Source organism: Pelodiscus sinensis, chromosome 10 (genome assembly GCF_052426305.1).
Source record: "Pelodiscus sinensis isolate ZL-2025 chromosome 10, ASM5242630v1, whole genome shotgun sequence".
Classification (NCBI taxonomy): domain Eukaryota; kingdom Metazoa; phylum Chordata; order Testudines; family Trionychidae; genus Pelodiscus; species Pelodiscus sinensis.
The window spans coordinates 15,099,400-15,125,763 of NC_143061.1; the positions used below are offsets into that span (position 1 = coordinate 15,099,400).

General features: G+C 40.6%; 1 protein-coding gene across 8 annotated transcripts in view; it reads right to left on the bottom strand.

Annotated features, from left to right (window-relative positions):
- Positions 1-26,364, bottom strand: part of NLGN1 (neuroligin 1) — a 678,275-nt gene that overhangs the window by 542,580 nt on the left and 109,331 nt on the right. For 4 of the 8 annotated variants that reach the window (XM_075937983.2, XM_075937982.2, XM_075937981.2 and 1 more), the window contains exon 1: positions 1,757-2,213. The exons of 2 other annotated variants lie outside the window; for them this stretch is intronic. The gene's annotated coding sequence lies outside the window, so the exon portion shown is untranslated. Of the gene's footprint in view, positions 1-1,707; positions 2,214-26,364 lie in introns of those variants that run through there. 2 more of the 8 variants (XM_089780750.1, XM_089780749.1) reach the window with 2 other exon arrangements.

Genomic DNA, 26,364 nt, shown 5'->3' on the forward strand with positions numbered 1-26,364 from the left:
AATTCAGGAGCTTAGCTTTAGATACTCAGAGGTTAATATTATGGGCCCATGTTTTTAGGTGTACATGTGTTTCATGCATGTGGCTAAGTTTATAGGCCTCCTTGCACCATTTATAAGGGTTGTGTTATTTGAATTAAATACCAAGAAAAAAAAGTAAGTCTGAAAAGCTCATTGTGTTCCTCATTCACCAATAATCAATCTCCTACTGTGAAAAAAAAACAGAAAAACAACCAAGCAACCAGGTGTTTAGAGGTCCCTTAAAATTTGTTTTCAGTATGTTCACAAAGAAATGTTTTCTAATATGAATCACCTGTCGATGTTTACTGGTAGAGGCAAAAACTTCAAATGCATCTGTTTAAATGCAAATATTTGCAGTGGAGGCACTGCCTAAAAAAATATTTAGTGAAATAACTTGCCTGAGTTCATGCTAAAGGGAGCTATTTCATCTCAAAGTCATGAGACATGTAAATGTGCTAAAAACATTTGCTGTTTATTGCAGGTACACCAGTCTGTCCATTTTATCGGAATGCATGTGAATGTAATTCTTAAAACTACAAAGAAATGAACCTTAAAAATAAAACTAAAAATCTAACCCCTAAAACGGTCACTAAAACTGGGAAATGATCTCTTCAGATCAGGGTACCTGCTGCAGCAGGAATGCCAGAGTTTACTCAACCTGTATTTTTTTTTTTTAACTAAAACAATTATTCTAATGGAATTGCTCTGGAGAAACCATAGGCAGCCTTAAGATGATTTGAGATAACACCCTTTTCCCCCGATTCCAAGGTAACATCTAGCTTTATTAGAAACCAATTAATATTAAGTAATCTCTCTGATTTTCATTAAACCTGCTGAAAATTGATTCACCCCCCTCTCCCCCAGCAAATCAAGAGGAGGCTCCAGTGCATTCTCTAGTGGGAGAGGAAGAAAGAGTACTGAACACCCAGGATTCAGATGCAAGAAGATGTCTGAAGAAAAAAAAAAAAGCTATCCATCAGGCACTACAGCCTAGCAGGAGCAGGCACTGTATTGTCCTGGTGCATCAGGAAGGAATCTCGGGGTTGCACGATGCACACAATAGTTCAGTGCATGGACACAAATCAAGCTGGAACATCTACTTATTTAAAGGGGAGGGGGATAAAGTTGGCTTTGGCTGTATTAGGTAGAGCAACGCGTGCGAGAGGATGCCAACATAGAACGTCCCCTCTTCCTAAGAGATGCGGCTCTGCCTTCTAACCCTGCGCGTCTCTCTCGGGGTGTGCGCGGCCAAATTCCCCTGCAAAGATTTCCCCAAGCAGCAGCAGGGCAAACACCGGAGCGATCCCTACATCTTTCTACTTCCAGGCATCCAAGACTGCGCTTTGTAAGTTACACTCGCAAGAAAGCGACCAGATAGGAATCGACCCCAACCCTGCCTTTTCCAGGCGAAGTTGTAGACGCTCAAATTTCCGTCTCTTTTGCACACACGCACGGATGTTTTGCAAACAGTGACCGTGCGGCAGCTGTGCAAAATGTCTATGAACTCATTAACCCTGCTCCCCGACGCAGAGAAGCCCCCCGATTATACCCCTTCTTATTTTAGCAGGAACAGATCCGCCCTCGCCCACCTCACCCCAATAACTCCCCCCCCCCATCAAACACACAGACAAGGGCACAGCACTGATTCCCCCCGCCCGCCCCCAAATAATTCAAGGGGTCAGTTCCCACCATATCTCGCTGCATATACCACAACGTTGAAAAGCATCGAAGTATTTACCAGTTCACAGTGGCTTTTGCGATCACAGCTAAAACTGTAATTCACTGCCTTCGAGTCGTGATCCCTTTTAAAGCAGCTGTATCCCCAAGGTTTTTAAATTATCCCCCGGACACTTCCAAATTGTAGGGGAAAAAATCCCCATCCGGAATTCATCATCATCTGTACCAAGCCACCTCCATTTAAATCCCACCATCAGGCAAGAAATAGAAATGATCAAACGTTACTTCTTTTCAGCTGCAATCAGATAATCCTACTAATCCAATAGATTTATCTCGATTCGAAATTGCCCTCCAGATGAATCCCTTTTGCTTGATGTCCGGTTGTGGGATTTCAGAGCACTGTTAGGCGACCGAGGGAGGTTGTGTGTGTGTTTCTTTTCTTTTTTAAAAAAAATCTTTTTTGGATCCTGGATGCACTGCTCGCTAAAAAAATGCCGAGAACCTTGGTTTTCCCCTATTATAGGTTTCAACTCCAAATTGCTGTTGGATGAAAAATAGTACAAAGATACCCCTAGTGGTCAAGAGCTGAAAGGCAAGAAATCCTACTATAAAAGAGAGCCATCTGCTTACATAAGTACAATTTTGGAAGGATGTTCAGCCTTCTTAATTAACCATATCTCTGGACAATGAATAACCTCGGTAGTGCAAAGGCTACACAATGAATTTCTTGATTTTTAAACTTTTTTAAGTTTAAAAAGCTGTATTGGATTTTTACAAAATATCTATTCAAAGAGAAAAAATTCTGTACCTGCTTGTAATATATATTATATATATACACATATACACAAGAATATTCTTTCCTGCAAACATATTTAGGTACACATCACATAATTCTGCATATTTTTACACATTCACACACAGATGTATGAAATTATGCGGATATAAGTTATGTCTAAACAAAAAATCTGTGCAATGTATGTATTGTGTATATACAAAAATATTATTTCATACAAATGTAACATTGGTGTGAAACAGTAGCTATTCTTATCCATTTTACTTGAAAAAGTCACTACCTGGACATCATATATTTACGACTGTTTCTTTTTCACTGTTTTTATATAAAAAAAGTTTTTGTGACTTATAAAAATTGATTTTGCCTACTTTGCATATTTCAATTCAGACATATGCTTCTCCACTGCTGAAATATCATTTATACTCCTGAGGCCACAGCAGGATGGATGAATGGGACCAGTAAGGAAGTAACCCTTTGAATTCTAAAATGCCAACATACTAAAATTTTAACCAGAAATACATGCTCAGAAGTTCCCAAGTATCCTGAGGTAAGCCTGTTACAGAGAAGTCATTAACATCTCATGTTCTGTTAGAAGAGGTTCTCCCTTCTCTCTGTAATACTAAAAAAAATATAGATTTTTAACAAATCTGTCTCATTTTAAAATATTGACATTAATAAAGCACAGCACACACGTTCAAGATTCCAGTATGCTTGTAGCTTCAGGCAAGGTCTAAAGATGCCCATAAATTTGATAAGCTTTTATTTTCCGTACCTGCACACAGTTCCCCCTGGAATTCAGTGGCAGATCCAATCTGTATGTCCATTGCAAGGATGAGAGCAGATGGTGGCAGTGCACAGTGAATGCTATTCATCTGTATTTTTAGCCTGTATGGCTACGTCTACACTGCGGGGGGTTTCTGGGATACCAAAGGTCTTCACTTTTTTTTGCGGAAGAACAAATGTGCTCTTCTGGGGAGTCCTGTATTCCTCGTTCTACAAGGGATAAGGGCTCTGCTGAGAAAGGAGGCATTTCTGTCATTTGGCCCCGTCTAGATTGGGCCAAATAGCAGAAAAGCCTCTTCTGGAAAAGCAATCGGAGCGTAGCGCAATTTGCGTAGCTTTTTCCAACAAAGGACTGTGCTGCTATTCGTCCATCGAGGTTGATGAGGACCACCCAGTGTCATCAGTTTAGTTGGGGGTGGGTTCGGAGATGGCTGATTAGTCCAATCCGAGCCAGAAATTGACGGTTACAGTGGGGACATAAAAGATCGGACTGCCGACCGGAGGAAGAGAAGATACCAGCCCTGGACTTGCGAAGAAGACGTTTCTCTGCAGCATAACGCAGTCTCTTTTGTTCGCGGGCTATTGCACCATCATGTATTCGTCTGCGCCAGGCGGAACAGTCATCAGCAATACTCTCCCAATTTCCAGTATCTATGTTACAGTTCTTAAAGGAGGCCTTAAAGGTATCTTTGAATCTCTTCTTTTGACCTCCAAGAGATCGCTTGCTGTGTTGTAATTCACCATAGAGCATCTTCTTGGGCAATCGATCATCAGACATGCGCACAACATAGCCAGCCCATCTGAGTGCAAAGCATGGTGTGAATGCTTGTCATATTAGCCTGTAGAAGAACATCAGTATCTGGAACTTTATACTGCCATCTTATCTTCAGCAGTTGCCGTAGACAGTTCAGGTGGAAGTGATTCAGCTTTTTCGCATGACGACTATATACAGTCCAGGTCTCACAAGCATAGAGGAGGGTGGGCAAGATGACCGCCGAGTAGACTTTTAGCTTGGTCTCAGTCTTAATGCCTCTTCGATTCCAAACATTCAGTTGAATCCTTCCAAAAGCTGCCCTGGCTCTGGCGATTCTAGTATTCACCTCATCGTTGATGCTGGCTGCCTTCGATAGAGTGCTGCCAAGATATGTAAACTTGTCCACATTGTCAATGGACAGAAGCTCGATAAAGGACTGTAGTGTAGACCTAGCCTATGTGTAACCCACATACCTTCTGGGTATGGTATACAATCCCATCTCATTTACAGAGAGAATAATGGGTCTGCTCTACAGCCTTAGCTGAGAGCCACCTCCCTTTTAGATCATGCGGCACAGGTTTAGTGCCACTTTTCAGCATATGCATTTAGCCAATTATGCACCAACACCACAGAATTCAGTTTCAAAGTTCCATTCCCCTAGAACCTTTCACAAACTTCGCTCGTTCACTTCAGCTGAAAACACAGGCTTTGCAGAATTGATGGAGAAAAGCACATCTCATATTGTCCTGGATGTGAAATAAGATTTTTGTTATATTCTCCTCAATGAGGCACTACTGGAAAAGGATTCAAACCAAGAAATAGATAATCATAAATTAATTTGGCATAGATAATGAGCCAATCACATGCCACTAATTTGACCAAAGCCAAAGCTCAGCTTTTACAGAGATGTTTCATAGAAGGAGCTACCAGATGGCAGAAGAGCACCCACAGATCACTAAATAGCTCAGAAACCACCAGAGAAACATGTCACTTGAAAAAGTTCCCTTATGTAATGGGTGCAAGTGAGGCTAAAAAGAATTGCTAAATCCTGATATTTCTTATGCATTTCTTTTCTCAAAAATCTGCTCATTTTTCTCCATTCTCTGTGACAAAATACCTATTGAAGCCTAATTATTAACAGCTCATCTACAGTACCCAGTCATCTCTGACCCAGTATGCTCCCATCTGATTCCTTCACAACTCTTCTTAGCCTGTTCAAAATTGGTGCTCCAAAAATCACGAGCAAGCTTGCTACTCATGATACACGAAGCTTCTTTTCAAATCACTCTTTTGGCTTCCTCTCACAATTTGGATGAAATTTGCCCCTCGCTTCAAAGCCTAGTCAGCCTGTCTCCTACCTTCTTCTCCTCCCATCTTTTTATGTTGTCTTCTCCACCTTACTTCATTTCTGACAAGTCAAATGACAACTCGCTATTCTTGGTTGCCTGTTACTGAGTTATGTGCTTGGCTTGTTCTGAGTTACAGGCAGAATAATGACCCCTTTCTCTCAAGATACCCGATACACAGAGCCCTACCAAAATCATGGTCCCTTTTGGACAATTTCATGCTCTTAGGATTATAATCGTCATATGTTTAGTTTCAGATGGTTAAATCTGAAACTTCATGGGCTTGTGACTGTAGGGATCCTGACCAAAAAAGGGAGTGTTGCGTGTGAGGAAAGGTATTGCAAGGTTATTGTAAGGGGGTCACAGGTATTGCCACCGTTACTTCTGTGCTGCTTTTAGCCCTCTACAATAATCTTGAAACCCTCGGTGTCCCACTTTTGGGTCTGCATTCCCACTTTGAGAAACACTACTCTCCCATGAAATCTGGTCTTTTGTGTAATTTTACTATACAGATTTCCTGGGGGAAACCAGATTTCACAGTCCATGCCACGTTTTTCACAGCTGTGAATTTGCCTATACACCTTGAACTCCTTTTCTGATCCACTTGGACATGCCTCCACCCTCTCTCCCTTCAAGTCTCTCCTTCACAGAAGCCTATAAACCCTAAATTACTTATACCCTTCCCAAGATGAGGCACTAACTAGCTTAAAGTATTGGCCAAGAATATGCAGAAAAAATAATCTCCATTCAAAACCTGCAGAATGACAAGTCACATATTTAACTATTCACCACTGCACAGATCAAAAGCTTTCCACTTCTTCCCTTCTCTCTGCATGGGCTGCATATGATCTAAATTAATGTGTAGTTCTGGGAAGTTATATTCTCTGTGTGGTATTACTAGCAGATTACAAAAGATCATGTTTTTACAGTAGGTAAATGTAAGGAATTAAAAACTTCACAGCACACACAAAGTTCCGGGAAAGGTGGCAATATGGCAGTTATTTTTAAATTTACCCATAAGTTTGTGCAGAAACTACGTGTTCAAATCTTTTCTGTCTTTTATTTTAGATACTATATTTTAGCCCTCCAACCCATATTCTGGTTTTTTTAATTGATTTTTTTCAGAACTTTTATATGAATTGGTAATATGAAATGTCAAAATATTATTGACAGGAAATTATAAAATCCATATGGATGAAGTCTGTGATAGATTTTCTCATCAATTTTTGTGATTATTGGACTTTATATATATTAGGACATGTACATTAGTAAGTGCAAGGGATTACTGATATAAAATTAATTAAATCACTTGCTTTGTGTTTATCTCAAATTACTTCGTAACAACACTTTTTGTTTTCTTTTTTCACCTTTAAAGTCTTTTACACCTCAAATTTTCCTCTCTACTGATCAGTTTCACATCTGGATATTCAGTCTAATTGCAAGTTTGATTTCTATAAATTTCAGTGGGATTTGCTTCAGTCACCAAATTAAGGGGTTGTTTACATATGAAAATTAATCTGGAATAAGATAGGGTGTGGATTTGAAGCAGACTAACTCCTCCTGATTAATTCCATGTGTGGATGCTATTTTTCTGAATTAGGATGCATTATTCTGAATTAGCTTAATCCACAAAGGACTCTTATTCTCTTATCTAAAATAAGAACATCCACACACGGACTTAATCAGCAAGGGTTAATCAGACATAGCTATTCTGGAACAAATCCCTATGCAGACAAACCCTAAGCAATTTTGTCCCTATTTCTGACCTGGTAAATCTGACTGGTGTTTGAGGAAACAGACAAAGATGTAAATATTTATAATAGAAATTCATGTATTAATCAGAGGAAAATAGCTCCCTTGATTAGGAACATTCCAAGGTATCAGTTTTATCATATTCCTACTGTAAGGCACAGAATTTAAAATAGGAGTTGAGAAAAAGTCTTCTTGGAGTCTTGAAACTCCAAGATAATACACATTAATATATCCCAAGATTCTGCCTGCTTCAAAAGCAATTTATCATTCAGATTATTTTTACATGAGAGAAACATCCCATGAAACATTAATAAGCTTCTTAATCAGAAAAGACCAGTTATGCCAGTGGTGGGCAACCTATGGCCCACATGTGGCCCACTAGGTTTCACCTGCAGCCCACAGACCCCCTTGTCTGCTCATTTCCCCATCCACCTCTTGTGCACTGGGCCACTGAAGCCCCCACACTTCCTACTCTTCCCCTACCCTCCCAGCACTTTTGGAATGCCATGAAACTGCTGGTTCATGCCCCATCCCTGCTCCTCCCCAACCGTCTCAAGGTTGAAACAACCATGAATCAGTGAATTCGTGGTGCTTCGAAAGTACTGGCAGGAAGAGGGAGAAGTGGAAAGCGCAGGGCTCCATTGCTCCTGTGCACGAGAGGCATATGGGGAAGGAGACAGACAGGAGGTCCGTGGGCCACAGGTGGAACCCCAATGGGCTGCTGTGGCTACTCGTGACCCATTCACTAGTCTTGATTGCCTATTGCTGAGTTATGTGCTTGGCTTATACTGAGTTACAGGCAGAATAATGCATCCATTGTTCTGCGAAACTTCCTAGATACATCCTAACATTCCATTGCTTCTGAATGATAATAGGTGATGACAGCACAATGGACAGCTTACAGGAACTTCAGTGAAACTATTAAGATAATTTTTATGCTGTAACAGTTTTAACGGTATTTTTGAATAAAGGCTTCAGCATTAAGAGACCTTTCGTTTTCTGATATCTCATTGCATCCAGTGGGGCTCTCTGAATTTTTCATTGCAGACATAAAAAATGTCCTCTTCAGTTATCCTTCTCAGGTTTCATTCAGCTAAAACCCTACGATTAGCCCAGTTACATCTTCTTTTAACCTAGTTCCAATCTGGTGGGTAAAGGAGTGGCTATGTCTTTTTGCTCCAATTCACCTGTAAATTATGACCTCTCTTTTTCATTCGGAAAATGAAAAACAAACAAACAAAAACCATAAGCACGTTAATTCTTTTCAAAAAGCAGCTCTTTCCACTTGAAGATAAGTTCCCTAGTTACCAAAGCTGAATTTTTTAAACAGCTTCCTGAGGCAGGACCAGCTAAGCCTAGATAGTTTCTGGCTGGTATTTGTCTAACCTGTTCTTAAAAACCTCTAGTGCCAGTGCTTAATCATCCTTATAGTTCAAAAGTTTCTCCTAATATGTAACTTATTTCTCTTGATGCATATTGAGCCAATTCTTGTCTTATCTTCAGTTGACATAGGGAATTGTTGTTCCTCACCCTATTTACAACAGCCCTTAACACGTGTGGAGATGTATCTGTCTTCTGTTGCAAGCTAGGCATGCACAGCTTTTTTTTTTCCATTTCTCAGAGGCCAGGTTTTCTAAACCTTTTATCGTTTTGAAGCTCTCCTCTTGGACTGTCTCACTTGTCCACATCTTTCCTAAACTGTGTGAAACACACATTACTCCAGCTGAGGCCTCACCAAAGAGGGGTACAAGACTACAGGTACTCCCCAAGTTACAAACATCTGACTTACAAACACCTGTACATACAAATGTATGTATTTTCTATGGGAAAATACATTCAAAGTTCCAAATAACTGACTTACAAATGAACTTTTGGAACACAACCCATTCCTACGTGCGACTTCCTGTATTACCACCCATATCTTAGGTTTCTGTTAATACACCCAACTTTTTTAGCAAGTAGTAAATAATCATAATCAATTTGTGATCCACAGTAATCTTCAGATATTCTCATACAGTACTAATGCTTAGCCAGTTACTCCCTATTTTTTAGATTTGAGTTTGATTTTTCTTTTCTAGGTGTAGTACTTTGCACCTATCTCTACTGAATTTCTTCTTGTTGATTTCAGACTAATTCTCCAATTTAGCAAGGTCATTTTGAAATCTAATCCTGTCTTCCGGAATGCCTGCAGTTTGACTAGTACTAGACCCAGGGTAGACCCCTGAAGGATATACACAGGATATCAGTTTGAAGCAAATCATTGATAGTCATTCTTTGAATATAAAAACAACAAAAGCTCATGATCATATATATATTTTGTTAGTCTCTAAAGCCTGATCTATACAAGGGAGTTCTTTTAAAATAACTCCCCTTATTTTGAAATAAGCAGAGAGTCCACACTACCAAGCCCATTGTTTTGAAATAAGGGGCTGGTTAGTTCAAAATAACTCCTGCTTTCCATTAGGAAAAACACTAATTTCAAAATAGTTATTTCGCAATAGTGGTAGTGTGGACACTCTGGTGCCACTATTTTGAAATAATTACTCTCCAGAGTAATTCAATTCAGTGCTTCCTGGGGCTCAAAGCTGAGGTAACATGTCCACATTAACAGAGCCTGCCTCAGACTAATTTCGAGGTTTCCCCATAGTATGGATTTTGTTATTTCTGGAGTTATTTTGAAATAAGGTATTTCAAAATAATTTCATAGTATAGACATGCCCTACAATGCTACAGGACTACTAATTATTAAAGTTACAGACTAACACAGCTACCCCTCTGAGACTCTTTGAATATAGTCTTTCAAACCAGTACCACCTCCACACTGTTATATTATCTTGACAGGGCCTGAGTTCAACAAGACAAACACAGACATGTTAACCACCACTTTAGTCATTTCTATGATTCTACTGTAACTTGTTATTTTCACCCCTTTTTTGGTTGTTGTTAAGATACTGCAATTGATAAAGCAAGCTGCTACCAGAATTCTTATTGGACCTTGGTTATTAGATCATAACATTCTAGTTTATAAATCTCTACATTGCTTGCCAGTGAAATTTTGCATTCATTTTGAAGCCCATGTCCATATAGATAGAGTTGCAAATACTATTAGTCTAGAATAGCTTTCTGACTTGCTTTCTTCTTGTGATCCTTATGAAAGTTCCTAGTTATTCTTTGAAGTCAGTAACCACCAATTTATTGGTATACTCTAAATACAGTCTGGAAACATGGAAGCTAAAACTTTGGAACACTGTGGAAGCTGAACTAGCTCTATTTTTTCAATCAAATTTAAAAATATACATGCTGAATGCTGTTTTTAACTGCATCTGAATTATAAAGCAGACGGGGCTATCAGGGAAGAAGGCTGATCAAATGCACTGAGTTAGTATTAAACTTAATTGATGTTCTTTTATTACCATAGCCTAATAATGATGTGGCAGCACAGATCAACCTCATCTCTGGTGGAAGCCTATGGAAGTCAATAGTATCGGCAGGACTTGGCCTCACATGTTTGGTTGCTTTCTGCTGTCTATAACATCAGTCACCTGCACTGAAAAAATCAAAACTTAGGCAGAATTGACTGTTCAGCACTTAAAAGAAAAAGAAGCCTTTTGCCACTTTCCGCATGCTTCATCAAAGGATGGTTTTCTCCTTTTGCTGAGCCTGCTCCCATACACCAGGAAGGCTTGAAATTTTGTGCATTAAAGACTTGTGGAAATTTGAGGCTTTCACTGCACAGAAGAGATCTCATATCCCTATTTCAATCAGTTAGTAATAATCCGATTTGGCAAATACAGTATTGTTTTCCTTCCAAATTCCCTAGCCTTGATTGGCATCTGTTGGCCTCTAATTAGGATTTCACCAGTAACACAGCGACCCATGTCATTAAACTGGCTGACATGAATGCTGCCCAAAATGAATCAACCACTGCACAAATATTTTGAAATGTTAAAGTATAGCAACTAATGTGTTCTCATTAACTAACATCTAATGCAATTCATTTGAATTTATTATTAAAAATCCACAAAGAATTTACTGAATGCATAAAAATTTTAAATGGCAATAAGTCATTTCAATCTATTTATTTAATCTGCATTTATGTTTGGAATTCCATTCTTCAAGTGCAGCACAATTGGAAGTATGCAGAGGACAGAGTAGGAGGTAAGAGACCTGTAGTCTATTCATGACTTTTCCTCTGATCTGCTATGTAACCTGTCATTTCACTTCTTTCATCTCCTATTTGGTTTACTGAGACTGTAAACTCTTGAGGGCAGGAACTCTCTCTCATTACCCATGAAATCTTGACTGAAGTTACTGAGGGTATGTCTACACTACAAAGTTAGTTCGAACTAACGGACGTTAGTTCGAACTAACTTTAATAGGCGCTACACTAGCGCTCCGCTAGTTCGAATTTGAATCGAACTAGCGGAGCGCTTAGTTCGAACTAGGTAAACCTCATTTTACGAGGATTAAGCCTAGTTCAAACTAGCTAGTTCGAATTAAGGGGTGTGTAGCCCCTTAATTCGAACTAGTGGGAGGCTAGCCCTCCCCAGGTTTCCCTGGTGGCCACTCTGGCCAACACCAGGGAAACTCTATGCCCCCCTCCCGGCTCCGGACCCCTTAAAGGGGCACGGGCTGGCTACGGTGCCCGTGCCAGGTGCAAGCCTGCCAGCACCCAGCCAGCAGACCCTGCACCTGGCACGGCACAGCGCCACTCACCCGATGTCCCCCAACCCACCCCCTCCTCCCGGGACCAGGCTGGCGGCTCCCGGGAGCTTGCCCTGGACCGCAAGAGGCGGGCACCTTCCTGGGCTAGTGCGGACATCGTGGACCTTGTCCACGATCTCCGCACTAGGCACAGGAAAGTGGCCGGCTAGGGCAGGAGAGCTGCCAGCCTGGCCACCCAGGAGCAGGTGTGCATGAAAATCAAGGGGGTCCACTGAGACCCCCGACCCTGAGCCCTGAGCTTACAATGGCCGTCCTGGGTCAGACCAAAGGTCCATCTAGCCCAGTAGCCTGTCTGCTGACAGCGGCCAACCCTAGGGACCCTGGAGGGGATGGACCGAAGACAGTGACCAAGCCATTTGTCTCGTGCCATCCCTCTCCAGCCTTCCACAAACTTTGGGCGGGGACACCACTCCTACCCCCTGGCTAAGACCACTCCATGGACCCAACCTCCATGACTTGATCTCACTTCCCTTTAAACTCTGTTCTAGTTGTAGCCTTCACAGCCTCCTGCAGCAAGGAGTTCCGCAGGTTAACTATTTGCTTTGTCAAGAAAAACAACTTTCTCTTACTAGTTTGAAGCCTGCTACCCATTCCTTTCCTTTGGTGTCCTCTAGTCCTTCTTTATGGGAACTCAGGAAGAACTTTTCTGAATGCACCCTCTCCACCCAACCCCTGCTTTTAGAGACCTCTATCCTGTCCCCCCTCCGTCTCCTCTTTTCTAAGCTGAACAGTCCCAGTCTCTGTAGCCTTTCTTCATCTGGGACCTGTTCCCAACCCCTGATCATGTTAGTTGCCCACCCTTCTCCCAGCCTTTCTCTTCCCCTCTCCCACCTCCTTTTCCCAGTCTCCCCCAGTTTTGTTCAATAAAGACAGAGTCAATGTTGGAAGAAACATTATCTTTATTTTGTACATCAATAAGAAGGGGGGCTAGGGAAGGGTAAGTGGAAGGAGGTGAGGGAGGAATGGGGTATGAGCCCCCGACGGGGAGGACTGGGCTGGCTCTGCGGGCTTCTGGGGGTGGAAGCTCTCCTGCAGCCCCCCAATTGCCCCCTCTCCCCAGATGGCAGCCTGCGGCAAGTGCAGCCGGGCTGATGGCCGAGTGGTGTGATGTGCCCAGTGTGGGTACTCCGGGCACTCCAAGCCAGAACTTCTTTGCAAGCGGGGCACCCCTTAGAACTGTGTGTCCGGGGTGGGGGTCGGGACCCTTTAAGCGCAGCCCTCGGCTAGCCTGAGACAGCATCTCCATGCTCTAAGTCCTCCTCTTATGCCCTGCCGGCACTGCTTCCGGCTATCCTTAAGCCCTGTTCAGAGTCCACTCAATGTGGACTTGCTAGTTCGAATTAGCAAAACGCTAATTCGAACTAGTTTTTAGTTCTAGACGCGTTAGTTCGAATTAGCTTAGTTCGAATTAACTAATTCGAACTAAGTTAGTTCGAACTAGCGCTGTAGTGTAGACGTACCCTGAGAGTTTTGCCACTGACTTCAATGGGGCCAGGATTTCGCTAAGTTTGTACAGTGCATAGCTGAACAGGGCCTTTAGGTACTACTGACGTAACAACAAACTATAGGGAAAATGCCATATGCAAGAAATATTTGCTGTGTTCTTGAAATATGAGCCTTCCCGGCCTTGGTGATAGGAGGCTCAGTCAGTAATATCTGTACAGGTTGAATCTCTCTAATCCAACACTCTCTGGTCCTACAACATCTGTGTTCTGGCATATTTTAGTTAGCTGGATGTCCATCATGAGTGTGGCCAACTTTCCTGCAGCCCCATAAACTTTGTTTACAGCCACCAGTCCAGGCTCTCAATGTTCTGTGCTGTTATTTAGCTCTACTTTACCCTTAAATATCTTGTAAAAGCCCAGTAAGCAATGGAAATATTGGTAATGCTTCTAGACAATATTGACCTCCCATGGTTCAGAAAATTCTCTGGTTCGACACAAGTCGGATCCTAGCCGGACTAGAGAGGTTCACCCTGAAATGTGTTTTGAAATTTGTAAGATAATTTAGCAATGCAAAATGATAATATACTAGTGATACCCACAAAAAACATTCACTCCTTTGTGAATATAAGGGCTTAAATTTTCTGTAAACTGTACCCACTACAGGGTGACAAACCATATTCACTTAAGCAGATCTGGCATACAGGTCTGTAAAGGGCAGCAGAACACAGTCACTGCATGACATTGGCTAAGAATTTCGTAAGTGATTTATGGTCCTAACTTGAGACACCTGACATGGCCCTGTTTGCAGTTGGTGAGTGCTCATGACTTTCTGAAAAACAAGTTCCCTTTAAGGTGTTTCAAGTTAGTCCCCAAACTGAAGCAGCCCAAATCACTAGTCACTTCTGAAAATCTCAACCATTGTTTACTTAATATGATATACAGGCAATTAGTAGTTTTAGGAATATTTAATAATCTTAATGCTTTACTGTGAGAGCATCATGTACTGGGATGGGCAAATAATAAATAGCATCTTTCATTATCTCATATTTACATAATTCCTTTTACCCAGAAATATGTGAAAGTGCTTTACAAATGTAACAAACTTCCACATGTAGATCCCATCATCCAACCATAAAATGTATTCAGCAGGGTGCAATGTTTTAATAGTTTTTATAGGGCTCAGCATGTTGCACACCACTTTACCATAGAAAGCAAAAAACTTTTCCCCCATTTAAAACTACAAGATGCGTAATTCTAAATTGCAGAATGGCATGTTCTAAATTGGAAGCTGACCAGACATTAGAATTAAAAAATTTCCTCTTGAAAAAAAATGCTTTGGAGTGAGAACGATCTGTATATGGCTATGTATGGTTGGGACGCCAGTTTTCTATATTATTTCAAGGTGGGGCTGGCAGTAGCAAAGTGGCTGCCTTGCCACCATCCTAGGGCATTAGATTAACATTGCCTCAAAGAGAAGAATAATACCTATTGAATCACCAATGTCACTTCCTCCAGCACAAGCATTTTGCAAGAGGAATTACCATGGCAACTCAGAAGACTATAATTCACTTGATTCGTGACCAACAGAAATGTATTCTCCTATATGTAATATGATCATATTGCAATATGTATATTACATATAGTTCAAAAGTGGTAATAGTGCTTTATGATCAGTCTGCTAGTGCAGTGAAATCAGTACAAATACATTATAATATGTGTTTGTGACAAAACAGATTCCCACCTCCAGCAAGGCATGACAAATACATTGAATTTTATTTAGAAGGTCTTGGCTGCAGAATACCCATTTTTTCCAAAAGACTTTCTCCTTCCCCTCCCCCCCCCCTTTATATCTAGTATTCACAGACCCTAAGAACAAAATCTTTGACACTCTCAAAAAGCATGGCACAGCTCTCATTTCTTTTTTTGGTGGCACAATTTTGGAATTCCATAGCTGCAGAAACCGCAACGTGCTGTTGCTTCAATATGTTTTAGGGTAGCTCACAAATAATTTTCCCAGAAGAAATAGAACGTTCATCACTTTGCTATGTTGAGCTATTACTTCCCATTTTCTGCTAACCCACCCTTTTCATTGCTTCTGCCTTTTCCTCTGGCAGATGTTATTAATGTAGGATCTCCCTGGGGGCCATAAGGAAAACACAAGAGAATTGCCTTCAAGTTAAAATTATAGATAGTCTGCTCATCAGTCAGTAGAGGTTGCGGTGTGAGTGAACTCGGGTCTCCTCCATGGTAGTGTGAGGTATGCTGTTTCTTCAGCTTCTGTTGGTGAGCAAAGGTGAACAAGGCATCCAAACTACACACTGCACTTTTAATTCACAATTGAATGCAATATAGGAACTGTTCTGTAAACCCTCTGTTCAGCTCTGATTTTAATTCAGTCTCAAGTGTTCTCAGTACTTTATAATCATAGTGGGCCTTTCTGACACATGCGTGCCTAGTAAATTAACGCTACAAGGAAAGCTTGCAGCGTCAAATATCATGCGCTTGCAAGCTTGAGCGATAGTATAAAGATATTTTCATAAACAGTAAGGATAAAAGGCTACATTTGCCTAGCAATGAAAAATTTATTTCTGTCATATCAAATCTTGAGGTCTTTAATCAGCCTTTATTCAAGCAAGTTCCCACTGAAGTAAAAAAAAATGGCTATTAAGGTTTTTGGAATATCAGTATCCAACTGCCAAGTTGATCCAAATTAAAAGTGGATTTTTATACTGGGGGAGCTTAGCCGGCATAAAACACAAATTGCTTTTACAGTGTAAATCACAAAAGTCTCAGCTGTGCCTGTCAGAGAGAGATCAATATAAGGGGAAGCTCCAGGAGGGGTGCAAAATGTATGAACTGTCAGCTCCTATTGTTGATAGGAAAGATAGAATGGAGCCACAATTCCCCCACTCTTGCCCCTCCTTTGGGTTAGCCCCTGTACAGAGACACTCAGGGATTGCAAACATGCCCAGCTATTGCATGGGAGGTGCAAAGTAGAGATTTCTTGTGTCCTTGATCCTTGAGCACCCACATGGCAGGTGGACACAACCTGACCCTAAATCTGCAACACACCTCTAAATAAGCATAGTTTCTTGCCTGTTGCTTGATAGTTCAAGTACCAGTATCCCCTTAGGGCTCTGAAGATCACACAGGAGGTGGATAAAGCTAAAAATACATACTCTCAAGCCTTGAAATGTTGTTTGTGATCTTTTTGTCCCCTCTTTCATTTGTTAAAATGAATCTGGAAGAAGTTTTAACATTTAGCAATTTATTAATCTTAGGGGCAAAGCAAATATTTCAAATAACTAAAAACGTTTCTTGTACTTTTTACTTTTTAGCACAGAAACTCCTACCTATATTAATGTTACTTTGTATTTGCCAACTATGATCTCTGTGGAAGGCAAATGAGTCACACTGGACTGCTCCTGATGAGCAACAGTGGGTTAAAAAATGAGGTGCTTCAAAATTGTTTTGTGAAAAGTACAATATTAAAACTGTTCGAGACAATCTTATTAATACACAATAGCACAATCATTGTGTCCTCATGCAAGATTTTTTTAATTTATGGGAGTACAGAATGTGCCTGTTATTCCTAAGTTACTGTTTAAGATAATTAATCAACCTCTCTTATTCTTAATAGAGAAAGTGACTCATTGATGAAAAATTGGAACAGACGCGTGTAACTCATACGTATGCAACTCATACAAGGGGAGGAGTCGGACAAGAAAAGATGGAAATTGCTAGAATCCAAGATAACAGAATACAGTGATAGAAAACACGGGGGAACATTTTAGTCAAAACTGCAGGTTTACCATTTGCATACACCATCTGTTATTAACTTATTGTATTTCACCAAGGTATAAAGTCCACTGCAAATAATACACTGTATTCTGTCATCCTACATCATTAATTGCTTATAAAGCACCATTAAAATACATAGTAATGTACAAAGGACAGTAGAACATTTGCCAGCAGTTACCAAGGTAACTGCTATGTTCTGGGCATAGCTGTCAATGGTTAGAAAAGTTTTGGAACAGACTGTTCTTCTAACAACCTGGACTCTGGGACTACCAGGTCATATCATCTGCTTCTTTGGGGTTGCTTTGTATTGTTCCAGTAACACAAAGCTGCCCAGAAACCAGATAACTGACCACTGAAGGATACCCCCTACCTAGGATAGTGGGATCCTCCAGAGGCATAAACCTGCAGAAGGTGCTTCTACGCCACTTCCCAGGGGGATACTTAGTCAGTTGGATGAGAGGGAAACTTAATGATAGGGACCGTGGGGGGATAACTTGGAGAGCAATGGAGCTACTTGGTAGGCAGCACAAATGGAAGCGGATGCTGAGTTGGGAGAGAGGTACCCAGGATAGCCAACCATAAGCACTCAAAGAGCATGAGGGTTTTTTTTAATGTGGTGGTGTTGGGGGTACACCGAGGAGGAGTGTTTTCCTGCCTTGCTCTGCACCATGAGTGTTGCAAACTGACTTAAAAAAAGTGAGATGAGATTCTCATGTCTTTGCGTGACTCCAGGATATGAGTCTAACAAAAACACTAACTATTATGAAATTAGCAATGACATTGTGAGAACTGGCAACACTGGGTAGCTTGGGGTCTTCTGAGCTTTGAGGGGTGCTGATGCAGGGGAGTATTCTCCCCCCTTTTGTCTTGTTACTGTTTCCTATTGTCCCCAGCCACTCCAGACTGGCTGCAATATGACAGGGTGAGCAGCAAAGTTCCCTGGCTGCTTAGATAACAGGCAGCACAGTGGCCTTGAGTAAAAAGGAGGACTCACTGCAAGGGAATCTGTGCTCTCTTCCCACCAGACCCACTGATAGGAGGAAGAGGGGACAAAGGAGGAAACTGAATCTGTCAGCCCCACTGCTTGCCACAGAACAACTGAATGCATGAGAATCCAGATGGGTTGCTGCTGGAACCTCTGACGAGGGTCTCCAGGTGAGAGTGTTACATTATACTTGGCAGCCTTTAGCATCACAAAGGTGATGATATTGGGTTAATATGGCAGGGAACATACTTCTATCATGCCTGTGGTAAGGGCTTACATCATATCAGAGTGTGCTTACTGTGAACTAGATGTGTCACAAGGTCTTTAAACACAGTCAAACTGAGTTTGAGTGCTCATGCCGTTAGCAAAATTACTGGGCCTTCTTTGACATGTTACTGAATCATAAAGGTGAATAATTAACAAAGAGCCAGAAGACAATAATTACACAATATACTGCAATTAAAAATGATGCTACATTTTTATGGGCTGGAGATAAATTCTGAGTCTAAAATTAAATATTTCTTTGCTATCAACAAGCTATTTGTTTAAAGACGTGCAATGGTGCTGTCCACTTAGAATCCGCTGTCTCACTAACAATTCCTGCACCATTTAGGTTCCCTTGATGGTTCCTGTCAAAGGGTTGACCAAGATTAGCCAAGCTCAGCATACAAGAACTGACTAAACCACAACCCAAGATGGCATGGTAAAATTGTTATGATAAATTTTAGAAGTGAACAACCTTTGCCTAGCAAGAACAGGAAGAACTTTTGTCAATTCATTTCACGTGTACACAGACAGTTGTCAGATAGTAACCACTTCAGGTCAATAGCAACCTGACCAGACACAGAAACAAGTAGCTATATATCAAATGAAATGCCTTGAATCCCACTGCCAATTCCCTCAGGCATCTTGTCCATCAAAGTATGAAACAAGCAGAGGAGATGATCAATGACACTCTCATGAATTATGAGGGCCTGTTGCCAGTACTGAAACTTGGACATGGTTGTTTGATGCTTTGGGGTGGTATTTCTGGAAATGATGTTGGGTAAACTGAGAAAACTGAAGCAATTGTGGAACAGGATGTATTACACAAAACACTTCTTCACTGCAGGGTCCCTTTTGGGAAACTCCTGCTTGGTGGTGAGTACATTTATCAAGAAGATAATGACCAAAATAGTAATCTTGACTTTATAGAATTGTTTTTTAAAAAAATAAGAGGTGTCTGGGGAGCTAATTAGGCTGAAGTAGCTCCCTCAATGTCGGGGTTGCAGTCCCACTGAACAAATAAACAATTTACTGACTAACACAAGTGGAGCTAGAAATCAAGTAACAGTCAAAGGATGCCCCTCTCTGTGGTATGAGCAAATGTAGAGCTCAGAAAAACATGCTGAAGTAATGTTTGATGATGATGATAAAGTAAAACTGTGTTATCTGATTTATTTTGAGACATGCATGTTTGCTGTATTAATTCTGATGCGTGCTCATGAATCCTGAAAGTTTCTTAAAATTAGATCTAACATCTGTATCTCCCTGTACTTCACAAAGGGCAATAAATACAGTATAATGGAAAAGCATTAGTGGTGGAGACTGCTTATTCCCATAATTATAGTTCCTTAACAAATCTTCTTGCTCTGCTATTCTCCATTCATAGTTGGGGAGATTTTTATCCATTCATGTTTGAGGTTTTTGGGGATCTTGGAGCAACTAAATGTTGGATTTATGTGGCTAAAAAGTGACAACTGGATGTTTAAGTCCTTTTGTGAATGTAGCCCTGAAAGACTGCTCAGAAATCCTTTACCAGTCTCATAGTCTCATAGACTTTAAGGTCAGAAGGGACCATTATGATCGTCTAGTCTGACCCCCTGCACAGTGCAGGCCACAGAATCTCACCCACCCCCTCCTAGAATAATCCTCTCACCTATATCTCAGATATTGAAGCCTTCAAATACTTTGAAGACCCCAAGATGCAGAGATCCTCCAGCTGTGATCTGTACCCCATGCTACAGAGGAAGGTGAAAAACCTCCAGGGTCTCTGCCAATCTACCCTGGAGGAAAATTCCTTCCCGACCCCAAATATGGCGATCAGCTAAACCCTGAGCATGTGGGCAAGACTCATCAGCCAGACACCCAGAAAGTTCTCTATATTAACTTCTATCATCCCTCCATTGACCTATTTCCCACTGATAATGAATGGTCAATTAGTTACCAAGATCATGTTATCTCATCAAACCATCCCCTTCATAAACCCATCTAGTTTAATCTTGAAATCAGATAGATCTTTTGCCCCCACTACTTCCCTTGGAAGGCCGTTCCAGAACTTCACTCCTCTAATGGTTAGAAACCTTCATCTAATCTCAAGTCTAAACTTCCTACTAGCCAGCTTATATCCATTTGTTCAGTCCAGTTATGGTGGTTGGTAGCCCACAGTGCATTCGTCTATACTGCTTGCTTATATCAAAATAAGATATTCCAGCTTAGTCATTCCAAAATAGTTTATTTCGAAATAGCCTGTCTACACTGCAGGGAAGCCTCACAGTTAGTCAGAAACAGGCTTCCCTAATGTGGACGTGCTATCGTGATTTAGAGCCGCAAGTGGCACTGGGGAGGAATAACTTAGAATGGCCCTGGTGAGAGGCTATTTCGAAATAGCAGCAGTGGAGCTGCTGCTACACACACCTTATTTCAAAATAGCTATTTCAGAATAGGCGTTATTCCTTGCACAATGATCTTTACAGATTTCAGAATAAGCTGTCTGTTATTTCAAAATTACTTGGAAATAATGGAATGGCTGTACAGATGCTCGCATTGTTATTTCAAAATAACGTTAGTTATCTTGAAATAACGGTGCAGTGTAGATGCACCCAGTGTTCTCTCTACTTATCTTCAGACATAGTGATTATAACTTTCTTACTTGTTCATTTAATCTCCTGTAAAACTCTTAGTAATGAGTTTGGGACATGTCTACATTAGCTCAGTAAGCCTTGTTAGTACCTTGATATCTAGAAACATTATTTCACATGATGCTAGCTATCATGCCTTCCACATTGCCCACACTAATGTCAAGGTGTTTTGGGAAAAAAGGATAACAGTCTTTTAAATAAACTAATAGAATACAATGAATAAAGGAAAGAGCAGAGAGCAGCACTAAATGCATGAGAAATCCAGGGCCTGTATCACATATATTGTAGGTCATATTACTTAAACTATTTGATTTTGAGATTATTGCAGACTGTTTCTGAGGGTGGAAAATCTCTTCTATATTAAGAGCACATTTGTATATATTAAGAGCACATTTGTATAGTTAAAGTGTCATATATTGGAGAGAAGGGTTATAGCTGAGACTGATGAATACTAACAATGTTTTCTTAGCATAGTTAAAGTAACTTGATCATATATTTACAGCTTACAAAGTATTGGTTTATTGGGATGATGCAACATTGGTGTAAACATTACTAAGGCTATATTCATCCTTGTTTGTTGGGTGCAGCATGGGGAACCTTTAAATGCTTTTTCTAAGAAATTAGTTAGATGTCAAAGTAAGATGTTGTTTATCACACTCATGTTTGCAATATTACATGTGATTTATAACAGAAGTTAGCTTGTGGGAATATTTAGAGGGTTCATAATGTTTAGATATTATCAAAGTGAAGATTTATGTACATTAAGGGTTAGGTCAGTTCAGACTGAAGAGATGAGATGATATACAAAGACCTACTTACCTTAAACATCAGTTTTGTTTACTCTCTGGACTATTTTCAGGACAAGACATCAAAAAACAACATTGTTGTATGTTTGATTCAAAACTACTAAAAACCATTGTAAAAGGTGCTATGTTCAACAGCTTTACTCATAATGCCATTTCATGTTCACTGTTGTGTTGGCATTTAGGAGTATGTTCCATCTGCAGCTTGGCTCTGTTCAAGCGAGCATGCTAAAAGTAGCATTGTGTTCACAGGGGACAGGTGACTGCTCAAACTGGTCACCAGGGAACGTAACTAGGATTTGGGTTGGGGACTAGCCACTATGGCCATACTGCTATTTTTAGCGCACTAGTTTGAGCATTGCTAGAGCATGTAGATCTACCCAAACTGTAAATTACACCTCCCAGCTGCAGGGTAGACCTGTTCTCTGGGATAACTGTTATGGACCAAAGTTGATTAGTTGTATTATAGGTTCTTCAACTCTGAACCTTCTAGTACTTTGTGGGGAGTCCTTCACAGAGTATTTTCAGGATTGGACCCTTAATTTGTCAGATGCTCTGTTGCTTATTTACTCCCACAGTGCCATGACTACCCTTGAAGAGAGGCTACTGCACTATAATGCCCAGATCCGCCAAAGGCCATTATAAATGCCCTCTACAGAACACTGATGTCAGTATAATACTGTGGAAAAATCTCAAAAATATAACCAAAATAACTGGACCCTGTAGACAAAGAGGAACAAACACACATATATAACTTTAATCATAATATTGATTTACAAAAGAGGAAGGTTGCATACAATTGCATACATCATGCATGAAAGAAAAAAATATAAGCATAATTGTTTATGTTTTTATATTCCATTGATAGCTGGAAGGGAGCCATCGGATACATTAATCAGAAATGTCACCCAATCAAGAACAAACCATCTTTAATATTGAACTGTATTGTCTATTTCTTTATCCTCAAATGCACTTCTATACCGTAGAATGTCCCTAAACAAAGAATCTGATACATTTAAAACAAAGTGTATTCCAACTCATAGGAAACATGGTCCTTTCAGATTCTACCTCAGTGTATTCACTGACTGCTTTAGACCACCCACAACAGAAGTCTTTAATGATAGTACTTGATGGAAACAGGATACAAAATAAAAAAATGGAAAGCAACCATACTACAAAATATAGGTCTTTTAATCTTTCCTCAGTCTACCTTCCTATCTTTTCCTATGATGTGGGATGAAGATACAATGTGGTAATTTCAAAGAAAGAAATTAAATTCTTGAATGGGACTTTGGTGCACACCACTCTCACGGGGAATGTAAATATTACAGTTTGTGTATGAGAGTTATGCCTTAATTTATCCTTGAAAAAAATGTTTTGAATTGGCAAAACATAGCAGGAGAATTTTAGTGTCTCCATTTGTGATACAAATTTTTTTCACATCCTACAATAGATTCACAAATGCAATTAAACTCTGCAAACCATAAAACATACCGAAAATAATGAGCCAGCTTCATGTTACTTTGGACACTTAATCGCTGCTGAACAATGAAACAGACACATACAATGACTCTATACCAGCGACTTGGAGAGTTTCAGCCAAGCAAACCAGAACAAACCAATGTTCCACAATTTTATGATACTCTATACCAGTGGTTCATCACCAGAGGTACAGGTATGCAGAGGTTTTCCAGGAGGTACATCAACTCATCTAGATATTTGTCTAGTTACAGAACAAGCATCAAAAAAGCACTAGCAAAGTCAGTACAAACTAAAATTACATACCATGACTTGTTTATACTGTTCTATACATACTGTACAATGACATGTAAGTACAATATTTATGTCCCAGTTTATTAATTTTATAATTATATAGTAAAAAAGAGAAGAAGGAGGAACTTCTGCTGCCAACAACATAGAGAAAAATACAGTGGTGGTAATGCCTTAGACACGCGAAATTCTCTCTCATTTTGTGTCAGAATTGTTGCACTATGTCCATATTAAACACTGAAGCCATATCTACACTTGAAAATTATTTCAAAATTACGAACTTCGACTTAAGAACTCATGATTTAAAAATTCAAACTTGTGTGTCCTCCCCATGGGCAAACATCAAAATTAGTTTGAGGCAGGGTTTGCTAATGTGGACTCAGAGCCCCAGGAAGCCCTCTGGGGAGCTGCAGGAAGCCAATTAGTTCAAATGAGTGGCATTGGAGCATCCACACTAACATTATTTTGAATTTATATGTTCAGAATTAGCGTAATTCCTGATGAAAAGCAGGAGTACAGGGTTCAAATTCTGTGACCCTTTATTTCAAAATAACAGGCTTGATAGTGAGGATGCCCTGCTTATAAATTTGAACTGGAGGGGGGGCATTATTTCAGAATAAGTCTTAGGGTATGTCTACACAGCAGAGCTAAAGTCGAATTAAGCTACATAACTTCAGCTACGTCGATGGCTTTTGGCGCTGTTCACGCAGCAAGAAGTTGAAGGAAGAAAACTCTTCCTTTGACTTCCCTTACTCCTTGTGAAATGAGAGTTACCATGAGCCAGAGTGACGAGTCATCCAGCTCGACTGTATTTTGAAATAAAGGCTTGCAGTGTAGATGCACACTTAGGGTATGTCTAAACTACATGGCTCCATCAACGGAGCCATGTAGATTTGTTTGTTCGGCAAATGAAAATGAAGCCGCGATTTAAATAATCGCAGCTTCATTTAAATTTAAATGGCTACCCCGCTCTGCCGATCCACTGTTTGTCGGCAGATTGGGGCAGTCTGGACGCTCCCCTGCCGACATGAAAGCCCTTTATCAACCTCCCCGGTAAACCTCATCCTACGAGGCATAATGGGGAGGTTGATAAAGGGCTTTCAGGTCGGCGCGGGAGCGTCCAGACTAGCGTGCTGAGCCGACAAACAGCTGATCAGCTGTTTGTCAGCTCAGTGCCGCAGCCATTTAAATTTAAATGAAGCCGCGATTATTTAAATCGCGGCTTCATTTCCCTTTGCTGATCAGCCTAATCTACATGGCTCCATCAATGGAGCCATGTAATTTAGACACACCCTTAGTGTAGACCAGGGGTGAGTGACTATCATATTCTCCCAAGTATATTTGGCCAGTGCTTAGAGCCATGCTTATCTCCGCTAATGCATAAAGGCTGAGATGAATCTGTTATTGTGGCAAATGGGGCACTGCCCACTCACACTACAAAATAAAATCAGAGCTAAAAAAAGTGTACCTTCAGTTCAGTTCTGCTTGCTGGTCACAGACATTAATTTAACAGAATACTCCTTCAGATAGTGTATCCTTGTGTTAGACTCATGCGTAGAATGTGTACATATGCATGTTCCAGGACAGAGTCCGAAGCAACAACCGCAGGATTTCACTGAGTAACCAAGCAACTGCAGCACGAGGCTGATGTTCACTTTCAGTAGTTGCCACATACACATGTTCAGCCAACATGAATTACAGAGCCTGACCCAAAAGGCTAACCCACATTGGCAAGATTAAGTCTATGGTTCTTTAAATAACGCAAACAAACCCCCATATTATCTGCAGAATGATAGCATCAGCCAGTGTTCAAATAGTATTCAGCAAAATAGGACTGTAGACTTCCATTGAGTCCTTCTTGATGGTTAAAGAAAAGACCTTCAGAATAAATTAATCAATGGTACATTCCTCATCACCTAATATATCACCAAAGCCAACCCTAGGGTATGGCACTTTGGGGGGCCCTTTGGGCTGATGCAATTGGCTGGCAATCCTAGAAGTGACGTATTCATCACTTCCCCTCCAGGCCCCATACCCATCTCTGGATGTCCCTGATATTACCTTCATACACCATTTATACCCATTCTTCACTAATGAGCTAATTACTAATGTTAAGCATTTTTTCCATCTTTCATAGGGTATTCATCAGAACTGGCTCCTGTCAGCATTTTTGTTTCTTTTTGATCATGGAAGCATTGGCTAACCAAATTCATTATAATCCTCAAGCCATGATTGCTCCAGTGTTAGCTACAGAAAAGCAAAAGGCTCCTAAAGAACTAGAATGAGTGCTCTGAAATTTCGGTGGGAACATATTTGTTGCTGGGTGGGAGGGCTTCCCCCTTTCGTGAATACTTCTGTGGTAACAGGTAGTTGATCAGGAACACAGTTGGTACATTGACTGGCATACCCTTTCAAAACTGATTGCAAGAAACCTTCCTGTTACCATCACCCTGCATATGGACCAGACATTATACAGTATCTGCAGGGAGTGGAGAAGAATATGCCTAACACTATCAACAGAAGTGACCTCCCCAGAAGCGTATGTAGGGCTAAGTGAGGTCTCATCCTGTTTCTGTCATGGCTCAGAGATGAGTGCCCATTTTACATTGACAGTGTTCTTGCTGCAGTATGGATTTATTTTGGAGTGCCCAGAAGAATTTCTGATATGGCTTCTCCACACTTTTCTCCATTGTGCAATATAGGTTTAAGTCACAATCTCCATCTGAGTGTCTAGGATACACTCTCCGACTTTGCCCACTGGAATTCTTGCAGCAATGTGTGAGAAGAGATTCCTAACCCTCACATTTGTTTG